Source organism: Eulemur rufifrons, chromosome 6, assembly GCF_041146395.1.
Source record: "Eulemur rufifrons isolate Redbay chromosome 6, OSU_ERuf_1, whole genome shotgun sequence".
In the NCBI taxonomy this organism is placed as follows: domain Eukaryota; kingdom Metazoa; phylum Chordata; class Mammalia; order Primates; family Lemuridae; genus Eulemur; species Eulemur rufifrons.
The window spans coordinates 60,174,022-60,191,403 of NC_090988.1; the positions used below are offsets into that span (position 1 = coordinate 60,174,022).

The following is a 17,382-nucleotide window of genomic DNA, read 5'->3' on the forward strand; positions in this document are numbered from 1 at the left end:
GGCACAGGCCTTGTCTTTACTGTTATTGTCAAAGAGATGGGGTCCCCTTCTGTTGTCCACACTGGATTTGAACTTCCGGGCACGCCACCGTGCCTAGCTGAGCCTTGTCTTTTTCTTCATCATTTTATCCCCAGCAGATGACAGAGCGCCAACACCTAAGTGGCCATTCAATAAATTTGTTGAATAAATTTTCAGCCATAGAAATTATATTTATGAAGAGACTAATAACGTGAACAATGCTTATACAAAAACATTTCAAGACACATTATACAAAACAAATATTAGAGGAAATACCTAAGCAAATAAATATCTTTAGTGTAGGGTAGATTTTCTTGAGCAAGACCCAAAACTATTTAGAAAAGATTTATTTTACTACATAAAAAATTGCAACAAAAATATCAAAAATAAACTCAACAAACAAAAGACTGAAAAAATAGTTGCACATAAATAAGAATTACTACAAATCAGTAGGAAAAGCATAACTTAACAGAAAAATGAACAAAGAATATGTCAATTCATAGAAGAAAAAATTAAATATGCTGAAGACTCCTGAGTGTGCACTGGGAAAGCCAACCTTGGAGAGCAAAATGTGGGGGGGGAAAAAGAAAAAAATTCGAACAAATTAAGGAAAAGATGAACAACCTGAATACAGTGTGATTATGTTACTGAGCTCACTTCCAGACACTCATAGACCCAAGATTATGGCACTTTTTTTTTTTTCCCCAGTTCAAAAATATCTTTATTCACATTGAAAATTAACAAATAAAAGACTCTTTTAAGGGAAATTTTGCTAGAAATAATAAAAGAACTATTAAGATGTTAATTTGTGTAGGGCTACGAAAGTAATTAATATGTTTGATTGTAGCAAGAATTCTAATGTATTCGAACTTCCTGAATATATTTACATTCCATTTCTGAGCAAATGACTTAAAACTGGGTTGAAAATCTTTATATTTTATTTGGCTTCCTGACTTTTCCATACTTTAGTTTCTTCCACTTCTTGTAGTGAAGTGAAACAAACTAACTAACAATCAATAAAGACCAAAAATGCTTCAATCCTTGTATAACTGCTGGATTTGTCTCACAGTAGGATGAACTAGTAATAGTTATCATAAAACACTCACCCAATATTGAATATCACAAAAGACTATTGAAAATATATTTATTGTAGTATTTCACATGTTAAAATGAATGCAAGTAAACAGATAAAGACATTTAATTCAGTTTTTATGCTGTAACTGAGGAAATTTTTATAGTGATTTCATAACTTTGTGCATTGTAATACCAAATATTTCCTGTGACCCAATTTTTTAAACTGGAATTTAGACAAAATAGAGGTGAACTAAATATTTAATGTACTAAAAAAACACCTTGGTGGACTTAGAACTAGGATATTTACTTCTAAAGGAAAGACTTAAAAAGTACTAAGAATTCTTGGTTCAAAAAAAGTAAAAATACACTTCCCTCAAACAACAATGAATTTTGGAATTATTCAAATATATCAGTGAGAAATGGACCAATCACCTAGGAGCACATTTAGGAATAATATTAATCAGGTGCTGGGCAGATGTGGGTGGGGTAGGCGATGGGTGTATACATACATAATGAGTGCAATGAGCACCATCTAGGGGATGGACACACTTGAAGCTCTGACGGGGGGGGGGGGGGGGAGGGCAATATACGTAACCTAAACTTTTGTACCCCCACAATATGCTGAAATAATAAAAAAAAAAAGGAGTTCCCCCCACAAATAAAGTAAATGTACTAATGCTGCAATTCTGTAACCACCAGCAAAAGAGAAATAGCAACCCTAAGGGAACCAGGATAAAAGAGATAATGAAAATACATCATAAATTAATGAAAAATGAATTGAACATTTATGATGTGCGTGTTTTCCAAATTGTCTATAATGTTTATGCATATAGTTATTCATATCATGTTTGTGTATTTACCCATCTAATCATAAAGATAAAAATAACTAAAAGCAAATTTAATTAAAAATTTAATCTAACTAAAAGCAGTTAAAGTTTGTACAGCAACTTTACTTTTACTAAGACCAACTGTTGTCCTATCATTTTTAAAGATATCATTAAAATTGACACTAACTTTTGATAAAAGAAAAAGTTTATTGTGAGTCAACTGGCAAGGAGACAGGAGGCGATGCTCAAGTCTATCTCCCAGATGGGGGGGGGGGGTGGCGTCAAGCTTTTATGGCATTTCTAACTAGTCCCAGGTGATGCCAATGCAGCCAGTCTGCCAGGCTGGTGTTGTTAACAATTAAGAGGTTGAAGCCCTTTCCCATTGCACATGCCTGGCCAATTTTCGCTCTGAGGCACCTGGTCCCACAGTTACCCAGGGTTACAATAACATCGATTGAGAGGTTCACAGATTGCAATAGCAGAAGAGTATCTAAATTACAGTAGTGAAGGTCTCCTAGGAAGCAAGATTTAAACTGATTTTTAGAGAATGAATAGGAATTAACAAAGGAAAGGGGGAGAAAATAGCCTTTGCAAAGCCTAGAAGCTACTGCTTATCTTTGAAAAAGAACTTCAAGCAATGGGTAGGAGAATCGAAAGAAATGAGATGAGAGAGAAAAGATAAGGAGTCTTATGACAAAGTGGTAAAAGTCTGAACTTAATCCTCAAAGACATCTGAAGCCATTGAAGAACTTTTAACTGGAGAGGGACTTATTAAGATTTGTATTTTCAGAGCTTATTCTGACTTCCCTGTGGCAGAATTGGAAGAGTGCCATACCAGCAGCAGAAAGAGAAGTTAGGAGGTTACTATAATAATCCTGGCTTGACTTAGGGTAGTGAACTGGAAACAAAGAGAAGATATCATATATAAGATGACGTGGGCCGGGTGTGGTGGCTCACACCTGTAATCCTAGCACTCTGGGAGGCTGAGGCAGGAGGATCACTCAAGGTCAGGAGTTTGAGACCAGCCTGAGCAAGAGCGTAGACCCTCATCTCTACTAAAAAAAATAGAAAGAAATTAACCAGACAACTAAAAATATATAGAAAAAATTAGCCAGGCATGGTGGCGCATGCCTGTAGTCCCAGCTACTCAGGAGGCTGAGGCAGTAGGATTGCTTGAGCCCAAGAGTTTGAGGTTGCTGTGAGCTAGGTTGACACCAGGGCACTCTAGTCCAGGCAACAGAGTGACATTCTGTCTCAAAAAAAAAAAAAAAAAAAAAAAGATGTATGAGAAATTATTTTTAAATTTTTATTATTTTAATTACATAAATAAATACAATAGTCATTCCAGAAAAAATATTTTCTGTCTCTTCAACACATCCTGCACTCCTTTTTGGGAACTAAAGCCTGCATCCCTCCCTCAGGCCAGTGGCTGGGAGGGGCAGGGTAGGAGGGTACGTTTTTGTTACTTGTGCAACAAGAGATAGCCCAGCCGGGACCTGGTAAAGGGAGATCCTGGGTAAAGGTCATGAGATTATCTTCAGTGGAGATGGGATGATCAGAATCATCAACTGTAGTTGAATAGTAATTGCCTAAGGCTGAGAACCCATCCTTTAAAACTCTGTATTTCTGCTTATTATTAGGACCCTGGCATTTCATTTTTTTTTTATTTTTTTCCCTTTTCTTTATTAATGTTTTACTCCTTGTTGAAGTCACTTCTAAGTAGGAGACCCTGGCATTTCAGACAGGAGTCTTCATCCTCCTCCTTTGCTGGCAAAGTGTTAAAATTTCTCTTTCCTTCTCCTGAAAACACTTGTTCTTCTGATGCGGCCTTGAGGACAAGTGGCCGAGCTTTCATTAACAATAGGTAATTACAACATTGGGATTTATCCTTCTGAAATATTAGAAATGTTAAAGAAATAGAATCTAAAGGACTTAGTGACAGTATCCTTAGACAAGGATATTAGTGAGAGGGAAGGACTGGGTGTTTAGAGAGTTTAGGAGGCTGAAGGGAATATTTTTGCTAAGAGACTACAGGAAGAGGAGTTGAATTGGAGGGAAAGATGTTGAATTTCATTTTGGATACTCACTATTCATACTTTCTTACTTCCTGACTGCTATCATCTTTTCTCAGCTGAAACTGCTCTTAATAATTATGGTCACCAATAAGCTTATTTTTGTTGGATTCAGTGGTTAGTTTCTAGTCATTTACCACCTCTCTGCATTGCTTAATACATTAACTGTTCCATCCTTCATGGTTTCCGTGATAATTCTTTGATACTTAGTAAACTCCTTTGAAGGAAATTCTCTTCCTCACTAAATGCTGGTATTACCACCAAGGTATCCACTCGCTCCTCAGTCTACAACTTTTTCTAGGCAATCCTTGCCATGACTTTAAGAACCACTTACACATACATAGATGACAACAAGTAAATGCTTATTTCAAATGCCATTATGATACATATAAGCTTATTAGACATTTCTACGAGGGTGACCACAAGCACCTCAAACTCATCCAGCTGTGAAATCAGTATCTTACTTCTCAAACTGCATTCAGTCTTTGAAGATGGCATCACCAGCTCTCCTTTTGCTCAGGCCAGAATCATAAGAATTCTGGTTTAACGTTCATTAAATTCAACATGTTTGAATGAATGAATTCATTCTTGTCCTTTGAGAAAAGAAAAGAACTTTTTGTGAGGAATGTGAATCCTTTAAAATTATCAGTCCCAAGCCAGGTGTGGTGGTGCATGCCTGTAGTCCGCTACTCAGCAGGCTGAGGCAGGAGGATCACTTGAGTTCAAGTGTTCAAGGCTGCAGTGAACTATGATTATACTACAGCACTCCAGCCTAGGCAACAGAGTGAGACCCAGTCTCTAAAAAAACTTATCAGGCCAGAGAGACATTAAAATGAGACAGCATCATGTCCTACTCCTCCCTTTTGAGCTATGTATTCATCTCTTTAAACTGCTTGCTATTGCCCCAACTAGCTATAAATTAACCTAGTAATGCCACACCAGGCATCAGGCACTATAACCCACACTCTATAGATTAACAAGGTATAGCGGATAACTAATCAATGTTATTTCTGTAAACCAATGAGAATTACTGACAAATGACTCTGTGTGAGCCCACTCTCTGTCCGCCTTTTTTGCCTTTAAAAATCTGCTTTTAAAAAAAGACAAAAAAAGAAAAATACCTGGAGATAACATCAGGGAAAAAAAAGATAAAAATAAATAAATAAAAAGAAAAATAAAAACCTGCTTTTAACTAAGGCCAACAGAGCTCATATCCAAGGTTACTTGCATCTGAGTCTTCCAGGCAGCTGTTCTCACTTTGACTCCAGTAAACTCTTTAAATTACATTTTCTGCCTCGGCCTCTTCCTGTTCGTTTGATACCATCACACCCACATCCAGTCAAATACCAGGTTCAGGCAGGTCTCCATCTTCTTACTCTTCAATTAGATCTCATAATTTCTCTTCTCATTCACCTCTAATCAGTTCTCCATACTATGACTAGAGAGGTCCCTAAGAGATAATCTTGAAGCCCTTTACAATCTGACATATGCTCAATGATCTAGCTGACTCTAAATCTGACATGAATAAAACAAACACATGAACGATTCTGCACCACTTGTAGTACCCTGAACATGCCATACTCATTTATGCTTCTATATCCTTGTGATAGTTAACCCTCTGCCATAAATGTCTTCTCACCACTGTTTCCCTATGATCAACTGCTGCTTATCTTTGAAGAATTGGCTTAAGGGTAACAGTCTGATAGGCATTTCCTTCCCTAGGTTACCACTATTTTAGTAATTATCTATTATAATTATATTTTAATTACTTATCTGCCACCAGACTGTAAGCACCCTCAGCATAGCGCTTTCTTAGCATGTTTTTATACAATGAATGCCTTTGAAATTCATGAAAGCTCTCCAAACACATATGATCACTACATCATTAAATATACAAGTTTGTCGCTCAGCAGAGATCGAAACAAAGTCTGATGTTGAAAATAATGATACTTTTTGAAAAAAGAAGACTAAGGATGGGAGACCTGTACCACCAGATATGAAAAGTATTAAAAGCTATAGTAATTAAAACAGAGGTACTGGAGCAGGAAAGATTATTTCATAAATGGTGCTGGGATAATTGTCTAACCAATATTTTAAAAGTCAAATACCTATCATGCTATATATAAAAATAATTATCACATGGTATTAAAGCCTTAAATTTAACAGCGAAACTATGAAAGGACTAGAAGATAAAATAGAAAAATGTTTTTATTATCTTAGAGTAAAAAGACCTTTCTTAGTATTAGGGTGGAAAGGCTCACAGGTGGAGAAAGATTTCTCATGCAGAAACTAAGATATAAAAAAAAAAGTTTATTTTATCCTTTTAGAGGAGGGGAGAGAGAGAGAGAAGGGAAGAGAAGAGAAGGGGGGAAATAGCAGGGAGATGGCGTGGCATCCCAAAGAAAGAGAAGGGGGTGCCAGCAGTGAGGCCAAGTGGCTTGCTGCTTTTAAGGGGGACAAACAGGAAAAAATAGTGATGGTTGTCAGTTGGTAACAGAAATGGCAGCAAGTAGATAACAAAAACTGCAAGGATGTCAAAGTCCAAGACTTGGTTTCCTGCCTTTCCTTGGATAAGGAATTATCACAGGAGATGTGATTTTGTCCACTAGATATGGTTGAGGCTTGGAGCTTGTTCTTCTGCTATTTACTCAGGAACTCTGTAAAAGCAGATTCTCAAAAAACAATTTTGAAAGAGAGAGATTTACATCTCTTTTCTGTCCATTCAGCTTTCTTCAGAAGTTGCGAAAAATAGAACTCCTGCAGGGTACCTGTTAGTGAGAGAACTCATGGGATTGATCTTTAACTGTTACTGTGGAAATTATGGGATTAGGTATTTTCCTGTTATTTTTGCAAGGCCACCCCTTGCATTAGTGTAATCTATAGGGAAGCCTCTGATATTACTCTATGTGCAAACTTACAATTTATCACCTTAACACACCCCCAAAAGAAAATCCACTCCACAAAATAAAAATGAACAATTAGGATTTATTGAATTCTTTGGAGAGACAGAGAGACAGTTAATAATTTCCTTTAGACATTTCTGTTCTTCCTGCTTGTCAGTTTCTCCCTCTTCTTTCTTTCTCCTAATCTCTAGAGCAAAGACAGTCCTTTTCTGTTTTTGATCCTGGCCCACAGGCCCTGGAGGCCTGGACTTTAGGAAAGCATATAAAAATATTTACCTAATAAAAGTTGAAAAGCTTTTTTGAGAATCTAAAATTAATATTGGAATACAGAGAGTATATATTAAAGTATACTATACTTTAAAAAAAATTGGGCAAAATTCAAATTTACAGCTTGCTGAATAGTCACAAACTCAATACAGGCATTGAGAAATCAAGAAATAGAACATTATCATTTTTTTCAGAAGCCCTCCAAACTTCTAAGTCACTATTTACCCTCCCCAAAATAAACCACTGGAAAAGCCTTTTAAAACATAATACAAAAGCCAATTTGAAGGCTGGGCATGGTGGCGCACACCTGTAATCCTCGCACTCTGGGAGGCCGAGGCGGGCGGATCCTTTGAGCTCAGGAGTTGGAGACCAGCCTGAGCAAGAGCGAGACCCCGTCTCTACTAAAAATAGAAAGAAATTAGCTGGACAACTAAAAAAAAATATATATATATATGTGTATATATATATATATATGTAAAAATAAAAGTTAGCTGGGCATGGTGGTACATGCCTGTAGTCCCAGCTTCTGGGGAGGCTGAGGCAGTAGGATCGCTTGAGCTCAGGAGTTTGAGGTTGCTGTGAGCTAGGCTGACGCCACGGCACTCTAGCCAGGGCAACAGAGTGAGACTCTGTCTCAAAAAAAAAAAAAAAAACCAATTTGAGATTTCCACTTCCAGCCATGACAAATTAATTGGTACCAGACCAGCCCTCCCACTGCAAACAACTAGAAAACTGGAAAAAATCTGAAACAATTCTTTTTAGATATTAAACTAATATATCCAGTCAAGAGCTATGATCCTTGAGAGAAAGGAAACAAATAAGGTGAGCCTTTTGATCATCATAACTTTCTACCTGGAGGCACTTTGTAGACAACAGCAGAAGGAAGGGTAGCCCAAAGAGAGCACAGTGCTATTAATGAGCCAAGGAGAAAGAGATTGGAGTTCAAGGCTACCAATATGGCTAGAATTTGCAAGGCAGTATAACAGACGGGAACATAGAAGGGGCTTTATAAAGCCACATACAGGTCTCATTGGATCTTTGGTTGAAAATCTGCACAAGCCTGGGTAAGACTACATGAGGTAGAGCAAAAGACAAATAAATGCTGGGGAAATAACAAGTACTAGAAAGTTGTGAGCTGAGTGGAGATTCTAGAGCTTTCAGGGAAGCTGGAAGACATTCAAATTTCAACCAAGAACAATGGGGAAAACTTTTTGACCACCAAAGGCATTCAGAAAACACCCTAGAAAGGCAAAGCTTTAGTATTAGGGCTAATCCGGCCGTAGAGAAAAGGCTGCTTTAGACACACACTAATACAGAGTAAAGACGGCCGGGTGCGGTGGCTCACGCCTGTAATCCTAGCACTCTGGGAGGCCGAGGCGGGTGGATCGCTCGAGGTCAGGAGTTCGAGACCAGCCTGAGCAAGAGCGAGACCCCGTCTCTACTAAAAATAGAAAGACATTATATGGACAACTAAAAATATATATAGAAAAAATTAGCCGGGCATGGTGGTGCATGCCTGTAGTCCCAGCTACTCGGGAGGCTGAGGCAGTAGGATCGCTTAAGCCCAGAAGTTTGAGGTTGCTGTGAGCTAGGCTGACGCCACAGCACTCACTCTAGCCTGGGCAACAAAGTGAGACTCTGTCTCAACAAAAAAAAAAAAAAAAAAAAAAAAAAAAGAGTAAAGACAAGAGTCAAAGGATTAATTTGATGCACAAATTAACTACCTACCAGAATAAAGCTCAATGCCTTTTTAAACAGAAAAGTAAAATCAGGATGTTCTTTAGCATGGAATCTACAATATTCAGCATGCAATCTAAGATTACTAGACATTCAAAGAAGCTGGGAAATGTGACTAACAATAAGAAAAAAATCAGTAGAGAAACCCATAAATGACTTTTTTAAGAAAGCTGTTACGAATATATTCAAGGATTCAAAGGAAATCATGAACATAATAAGGGAATAAATGAAGAATATTAATAAAGAAATGTAACCTATAAAATAGAACAAAATAGAAATTCTGGAACTGAAAAATACAGTCTCTGAAAGGAAAAATTAACTGAATGAACTTAAAAGCAGATTAGACACTATAGAAGAAAAGACCAGTGAACTTAAAGGTAGGTCAAAAGAATCTCTTCAAACTGTAGCACACAGAGGAAAAAGGCTGAGTACAATATGTGTTTAATCAGGATTTCCGAAGGAAAGAAGGGAAAAATTGGAGTATTTGAAGTGCTTGAAGAAACCACGGCCAATTTTTTTTTACCAGTTTGTTGAAAATAATAGGCCCAAGGATCAAAAAGGTTCAATGAACCCCAAGCAGGATAAATGTAAAAAAAAAATAAGCTTAGGCAAATTATGATAATACTGAGAGTAAAAAAATGAACAGAAAATTTTAGAACAGCCAGAAGTTTGGGGGGGAAAAGACATATTTCATTCAAGGAACAACCATAAAAACAAATGGTGACTTCTCATTTTTAAAAAAAATGCAAACAAGAAGAAAATGGAACAACTTCCTTAAAGTGCTTAAAGAAACTAAAAACAAAAATGTGAACCAAGAATTTTAAATCCAGCAGAAATACTTTCAAATATAAAGGTGAAATAAGGACACTTTAGACAAACAAAAGTTGAGAGATTTGTCATCAGATTTGGAATACAAGAAATGTTGAAGGAAAATGGTGGCAGAAGGAAATGCAGACCTACAGAAGAATGCAGAATGTAAAAAATGGTAAACATAGGAAAGTAGAAATTCCTTTTTTCTTCATTACATAATTTCTTAAAGGATAATTGGTACTCATACATTACTGGTGGAGTGTTAAATGGTCCAAGCACTTTGGAAGAAGGTTTGGCAGTTTCTTATAAAACTAAACGAATATGTACCTTATGAACCAGCAATGCCATGTTAGATATTTACCCATGAGAACTGCAAATACATGTCCACAAAAAGACTTATATACAAATGTTCATAGCAGCTTTAGTAACAATAGCTGAAAACTGGAAACAAGTAGATGAGGTGAGCGTCCCTCAAGTGGGGTGGCCTGGTGTAGCATGTCAGTGCCGGAACAGAATGAAGAAAGTGGCTCAGCATAGGGGGTTAAAACCCAAGCAGAGAGAAAAGAATGTTCTTACAAAAAGGCAGCCCAGTGAGTCTTCAGAGCCCAAGTCAGGTGTGTCAGGGGTTCCCAAGTCCAACCCTAGGTTTGATGATTAAATAGCAGGACTCATAGGCCTCAGCAAATATAATCATGCTCATGGTTATGATTTATTACAACAAAATGAAATAAACCAAAATCAGCGAAGGGAAAGACACATAGGGCAAAGTTCAAAGGAAACCAGGCATGAGTTTCTAAGAGTTCGCTCCCAGTGGAATCACACAGGACATGCTTAATTCTTCCAGCAACAAATTGTGGCAACATGTGTGAAGTGTTATCTACCAGGGAAGTTTATTAGAGACTCTGTACCCAAGGTTTTTATCAGGAGCTGGTCACATAGGCACTCTCTGCCTAGCATGTACCCAAATTCCAGACTCCAACAAGGAAAGCAGTTGTTCAGCATTAACTACATTATTTATACAAACAGATTTGGCACAGTGAGCCACTCATCAATTTGGGAATGGTCAGAACCCATCTGAAATCCTAGTTCCCAGATGCCAACCACGGGGCAACCTTGAAAGCAGATCTTTCTATGGATAGAAGTCTCAGGCCTGCTAAATTAACTCTTCTCTGCACATGAGGTAACAAGGGTATCCCTGAGGAGAGGCAGTTCAAACCAGGTTTTCAAAGGCAAAGGAGGATGAAGAGAGCATCTACATAGGGGGTAGTAATGGCACTCAGTACAAGGAGTCAGGATCAAAACTAGATGAAAAGCACATCCATGTAGGGCAACCTGGTACAGGGTGTTGGAGTACAAGTGGGAAAAGGTGGGAATCTGTGCAGGAGAGAGAAGGGTGGAGGAGGAAGGCATTGGGTACAAACTGGCAGATCTATTAAAAAAAAAAAAGCAACAATATTAGGCACAATGGGAATCCGGGATTTTCTAACCATCACAGAAGTAGAAACAAAGAAATGGAGAAAAATAGAATGAAATTTCTGATGCTGTATCGAAATTGGAGGTATCAGTGTGAAATGATGGTTCTCAATCAATTGACGATAGATATATAGATAGATGGATGGATGTATATAGGAATAACTATAAATGTAAACGAGTGTATTCACTAAAAGAGCCTGGGGGCAGTAACAACCCAAGAACAACGAGCATACATAATGTCAAGATCTTGGTTTCTAAATAATATTTTCTTTTTTTTTTTTTTTTGAGACAGTCTCACTCTGTTGCCTGGGCTAGAGTGCCATGGCGTCAGCCTAGCTCACAGCAACCTCAAACTCCTGGGCTCAACCGATCCTCCTGCCTCAGCCTCCCGGGTAGCTGGAACTACAGGCATGCACCATCATGCCCGGCTAATTTTTTCTATTTTTAGTTGTTTGACTAATTTCTTTCTATTTTTAGTAGAGACAGGGTCTCGCTCTTGCTCAGGGTGGTCTCAAACTCCTGAGCTCAAGCAATCCTCCTCCCTCGGCCTCCCAGAGTGCTAGGATTACAGGCGTAAGCCACCATGCCTGGCCTTCTAAATAACATTTTCCACTGAAAGGAAAGAGGACTTCATGGAGAAATGGCTGATTACAGAGCTGGGCATGGAAAAATACAAGATGAACCTGGAACACCTTGTGCAAGAAACAGTAATGTGCTCAAAGAATGACTTATCAAAAGCATTCACAAATCAGCCTGAAGGGGCTCCAATAGGCAATTGGGGTATAATTTGAGCTGCAAAATAAGTGGTGATATTAACAGATTATAATCCATTGAATTAAATATGAAATCAAGAGTCCATACTGATTTTTAGAGATGGGGTCTCATTCTGCTGCCCAGGCAGAAATGCAGTGGCATGATCATAGCTCACTGCAGCGTCGAACTCTTGGCCTCAAGCGCTCCTCCCTCCTCAGCTTCCCAAAGTGCTGGGTTACAGGTGCAAGCCATTGTGCCAGGCCTCATACTGATTTTTTAAAAATCAATGAATTGAAAGTTTGATGAAAATGGGATATTTACACAGTTTTAAAGTATCTGTCATTAGAATATTGATTAATATAAAAAGAAAAAGAGTAACTTTACATAGCATATCAGCAACTCATTTTCAAATGATTCAAGAAAAAATTCTTTGTGCTGCTGGCAACGGTTCTGAAAGGAATACATAAATCACAATTCTAGCTGGAGATTTTACCATTTCTCTCTCAGTATTAAAAGAACAAGTAGTGGTTCTGTATCCTGATCATGATGTTGGTTACATAAATCTATATGCTTTTTAAAATTCATAGAACACTACTGTAAAAAGTCATATACTGTATACTAATTTAAAAAATAAAATATTATGTATATGTATTAATGAGAGAGAATGGTAAAGTAAGTCAATAACCTAACTTTACACCTTCAGAAACTAGAAAAAGAAGAGCAAACTAAACCCAAAGCTAGTAGAAGGAAGGGAATAATAAAGATTATATTGCAGATACAGTCATGCACCACATAATGCTTTGTTCTGCCATCCAAGTACTAACCAGGCCCCACCCTGTTTAGCTTCTAAGATCAGATGAGATTGGGCGCATTCAGAGTGGTATGGCCATAGACACGCATAATGTTTTGGTAAACAATGAACCACATATACAATGGTGGTCCCATAAAATTATAATTGAGCTAAAAAACTCCTATTGTCTAGTAACCTGATAGTTGTCTTAACATTGTAGTGCAGTACATTACTCATGTATTTGTAGTGATGCTGGTGTCTATAAACCTACCAGACTGCCAGTTATATAAAAGTATAGTACGTACAGTACATAACATAGTATGTACAGTAGATAATACTTTTTTACCTGTTTTTTTTTGGAGACAGAGTCTCACTCTGTTGCCTGGGCTAGAGTGCCGTAGCGTCAGCTTAGCTCACAGCAACCTCAAACTCCTGGGCTCAAGCAATCCTTCTGCCTCAGCCTCCCGAGTAGCTGGGACTACAGGCATGCGCCACCATGTCCGGCTAATTTTTTCTATATATTTTTTAGTTGTCCAGTTAATTTTCTTTCTATTTTTAGTAGAGACGGGGTCTTGCTCTTGCTCAGGCAGGTCTCGAACTCCTGAACTCAAATGATCCACCCGCCTCAGCCTCTCTGAGTGCTAGGATTACAGGCATGAGCCACTGTGCCTGGCCGTACATAATACTTGATAATGATAATAAACAACTATGTTACTGGTTTATGTATTTATTATACTCCACCCTATACTTTTTATCATTATTTTGGAGTATACTCCTTCTACTTATAAAAGAGAAAGTAAGCTATAAAATAAATAGCCTCAGGCAGGTCCTTCAGGAGATATTCCAGAAGACATTGTTATCATAGGAGATTATGCTCCTGGCAACCTTCAGTGGGACAAGATGTGGTGGTGGAAGACAGTGATATTGATGAAAATGAGCAAAGGATTTAAACAGATATTTCTCGAAGGAAAAAATATGAATGACATTAAGCACATGAAAAATGCTCAATACCATTAGTCATAAGGAAAGTACAAATCAAAACCAAGTGAGAGGCCAGGCTCGGTGGCTGACACCTGTAATCCTAGCACTCTGGGAGGCCGAGGTGGGAGGATTGTTTGAGCTCAGGAGTTCGAGACCAGCCTGAGCAAGAGGGAGACCCTGTCTCTACTAAAAATAGAAAGAAATTATATGGACAACTAAAAATATACAGAAAAAATTAGCCAGGCATGGTGGCACATGCCTGTAGTCCCAGCTACTCGGGAGGCTGAGGCAGGAGGATTGCTTGAGCCCAGGAGTTTGAGGTTGCTGTGAGCTAAGCTGACACCACGGCACTCTAGCCCAGGCAACAGAGAGAGACTCTGTCTCAAAAAACAAACAAACAAACAAAAAAACACAAAAAAACCCCAAGTGAGATACCAAGAAAAGGGGGCCTGGAAAAAAGAAAAAAAATGAAGTAAAGATTTAAAAAAATAAAAAGAAAAAGAAATTAATAAGAAATAAAACCGGCCGGGCGCGGTGGCTCACGCCTATAATCCTAGCCCTCTAGGAGGCCAAGGCGGGTGGATCGCTCGAGGTCAGGAGTTCGAGACCAGCCTGAATGAGACCCTGTCTCTACTAAAAATAGAAAGAAATTATCTGGCCAACTAAAAATATATATAGAAAAAAATTAGCTGGGCATAGTGGCGCATGCCTGTAGTCCCAGCTACTTGGGAGGCTGAGGCAGTAGGATCGCTTAAGCCCAGGAGTTTGAGGTTGCTGTGAGCTAGGTTGACGCCATGGCACTCTAGCCCGTGCAACACAGCAAGACTCTGTCTCAAAAAAATAAAAAAATAAAACCAAATGAGATACCATTTCACACCCACTAGGATAGTTGAAATAAAAACGATGAACAATAACATGTCTTGGCAAGGGTGTAGTAAAATTGGAAACTTATATATTGCTGGTAGGAATTTAAAATGGCATATCTGCTTTGGAAAACAGTGTGGCAGTTCCTTAAGAGATTAAACATAGAGTTACCATATCACCCAGTAATTGACTCCCAAGTATACACCTAAGAGAAATTAAAACATATTTCCACAAAGAGCCTGTGTAAGCATGTCAATAGTGGCTTTATCGTTAAGAGCCCTAAACTAGAAATAAGTCAAATGTCCATCAACAAGGGAATGAATAAACAAATTGTCATTTACTCACACATCGAGAAATACTTATCAACAAAAAGGAGCAAACTTCAGATATATGCAACAATATGGATAAATCTCAAAAACATTACACTTAGTGAAAAGAGCTTTACACCACAGTGTATACTATGTGATTCCATTTATATGAAGTTCTAGTAAGGAGTTCCAAGGAATGCTATTAAGAGATAAAAACTGAGGTGCCAATCAGTTGGATATGCTAAATTCATGTTTTAAAAAGGAATCTATACATATATGTTTTAATGTGCCTGGAATATCACTGAAAATATTACAAAGAGAGTTTTAACAGTGGATATCTTCAGGGAGAGAAACTGGACAGCAGGAGAACAATGAGATTTTACTTTTTGAATTTCGTACTATGTGCATAAATAATATATTTAACCAGTAACAACAACAAACTTGTAAGCACTAGAACAAATCAAAATGAAAATAATATGTTAAAAGTGTAAGCTATTTGGACCATATTTTCTAAAGATTTTGCAAAAGGTTTGCATTACCTTCATAATTGAAATAAAAAGGATTAGGCCGGGCGCAGTGGCTCACGCCTGTAATCCTAGCACTCTGGGAGGCCGAGGTGGGAGGATTGGTCGAGGTCAGGAGTTCGAGACCAGCCTGAGCAAGAGCGAGACTCCATCTCTACTAAAAATAGAAAGGAATTATATGGACAGCTAAAAATATATATAGAAAAAATTAGCCGGGCATGGTGGCGCATGCCTGTAGTCCCAGCTACTCGGGAGGCTGAGGCAGGAAGATCGCTTGAGCCCAGGAGTTTGAGGTTGCTGTGAGCTGGGCTGATGCCACGGCACTCACTCTAGCCCAGGAAACAGAGTGAGACTCTGTCTCAAAAAAAAAAAAAAGAAAACAAAAAAAAGGATTAAAAGCAAAGAAGAGTTTTAAATGTTCGTAATGTTAGTGTACATATAATTTTTGTTGTATTTCTTTAATTCATATCATATCTAGTCTTACCTCTTCTTTGACTAGAGAAATTTAGCGAAAACAGCATCTTCACCTTGGCTGCGAGCAGGAAATGGAATCCTAAACTTTGCATTTCCAGGAAATGCAGTATGAAGTGGGAACGGAAACAGTTTAGAGACAGAAAAAGAACAGTAGTTTCTCGGGGAGCCAAAGAAGAAGGATGTTAGGAGGTTGTCCTAAAAATAGATCAGAATGTGGTGGCTGGGATCTGGCATTCTTTTTTTTTTTTTTTTTTTTTTTGAGACAGAGTCTCACTCTGTAGCCTGGGCTAGAGTGCCATGGTGTCAGCCTAGCTCACAGCAACCTCAAACTCCTGGGCTCAAGCGATCCTCCTGCCTCAGCCTCCTGAGTAGTTAACACTACAGGTGTGCACCACCACACCTGGCTAATTTTTCTATTTTTAGTAGAGACGGGGGAGCGGGGGGGGGGTCTCACTCTTGCTGAGGCTGGTCTCGAACTCCTGACCTCAAGTGATCCTCCTGCCTCAGGCTCCCAGAGGGCTAGGATTACAGGCGTGAGCCACCTTGGCCCACCGGATCTGGCATTCTGAACCAATTTGTAAATCTCAGTGTTCAGGCAGCTGTCTGACAAGGCAAACCAGAAGCCAGCGGGACCAAGTCCCTGGAAACCAGCTGGTGAAGCTGGAAAGAAGCAGGCCATAGATGCAGGGTAGGCAGGGTTGGCACCTTCAAATACTGGCACGGCATTGAGTTCTGTCCCCAGACTGTGTGGGGAAAGGCCTGGGCTTCAGTCAAGGGCAATCAGCCAGGCCAAACTCTCTGGATTGACATCCCTCATGTGCCAAAAGAATGCAGGTGGCTCAGATGGCCTTTTCATTTGTACCGGGTGGTGAGAGCGCTGGACAAGAGTCCAGATCGTTCAGGCTTTGAGGCTTGGCCTTCTGGCCCATGTCTCTCTGTGCTGTTTGTCCAGGCCCGTAAATGAATCTGATCTTTGCCTTGCCTGGTCTCTAAAGAGTCAAGATTATATGAACAAATCAGAATATGATAACCTGTTTAAACGAACACCTTTATTTTTCATTATACTACATGGCATATTTGAATGGGTTTATTTGTTTATGGTGCCTCCCTAATTGGAATGTAAGCTCCATAAGGATGGGGACTTTTTCTACAACATTCACTGCTGTCTTCTCAAAGCTCAGAAGAGTACCTGGCACAAACAATTGCTCAGATCTTTGCTGACTTATAACAAAATATTTTTGCCAAAAAATTGTTACAAAAAGCTCAAATAGTAAAGTTCAAAAGTAAAAATTAAGAGTCCCTGTCCATATCTCCATCTAATTCTACTCCCCTAAAATATCCTTTACAACGTTTTTGTGTACAATTATTAATCCTAGAACAATCTGTCTTATTTCCTTCTGTGTATCCTAAGCAGAGCACAATGGGTGGCACAGACAGAAGTACTTGATAAAAACTATTTGAAAACATTCAATGAGTTGTAAGCAGTCTTGAGGTTGGGTTAGGGTAG

At 38.7% G+C, this 17,382-nt stretch overlaps 1 non-coding gene across 1 annotated transcript; it reads left to right on the forward strand.

The window, feature by feature from the left end:
* Positions 1-516: 516 nt before the first annotated feature.
* On the forward strand, positions 517-592 carry LOC138385596 (small nucleolar RNA SNORD55/SNORD39). Its single transcript, XR_011233816.1, has one exon. It is a non-coding gene; the product is annotated as a small nucleolar RNA SNORD55/SNORD39 (small nucleolar RNA).
* Positions 593-17,382: the final 16,790 nt, after the last annotated feature.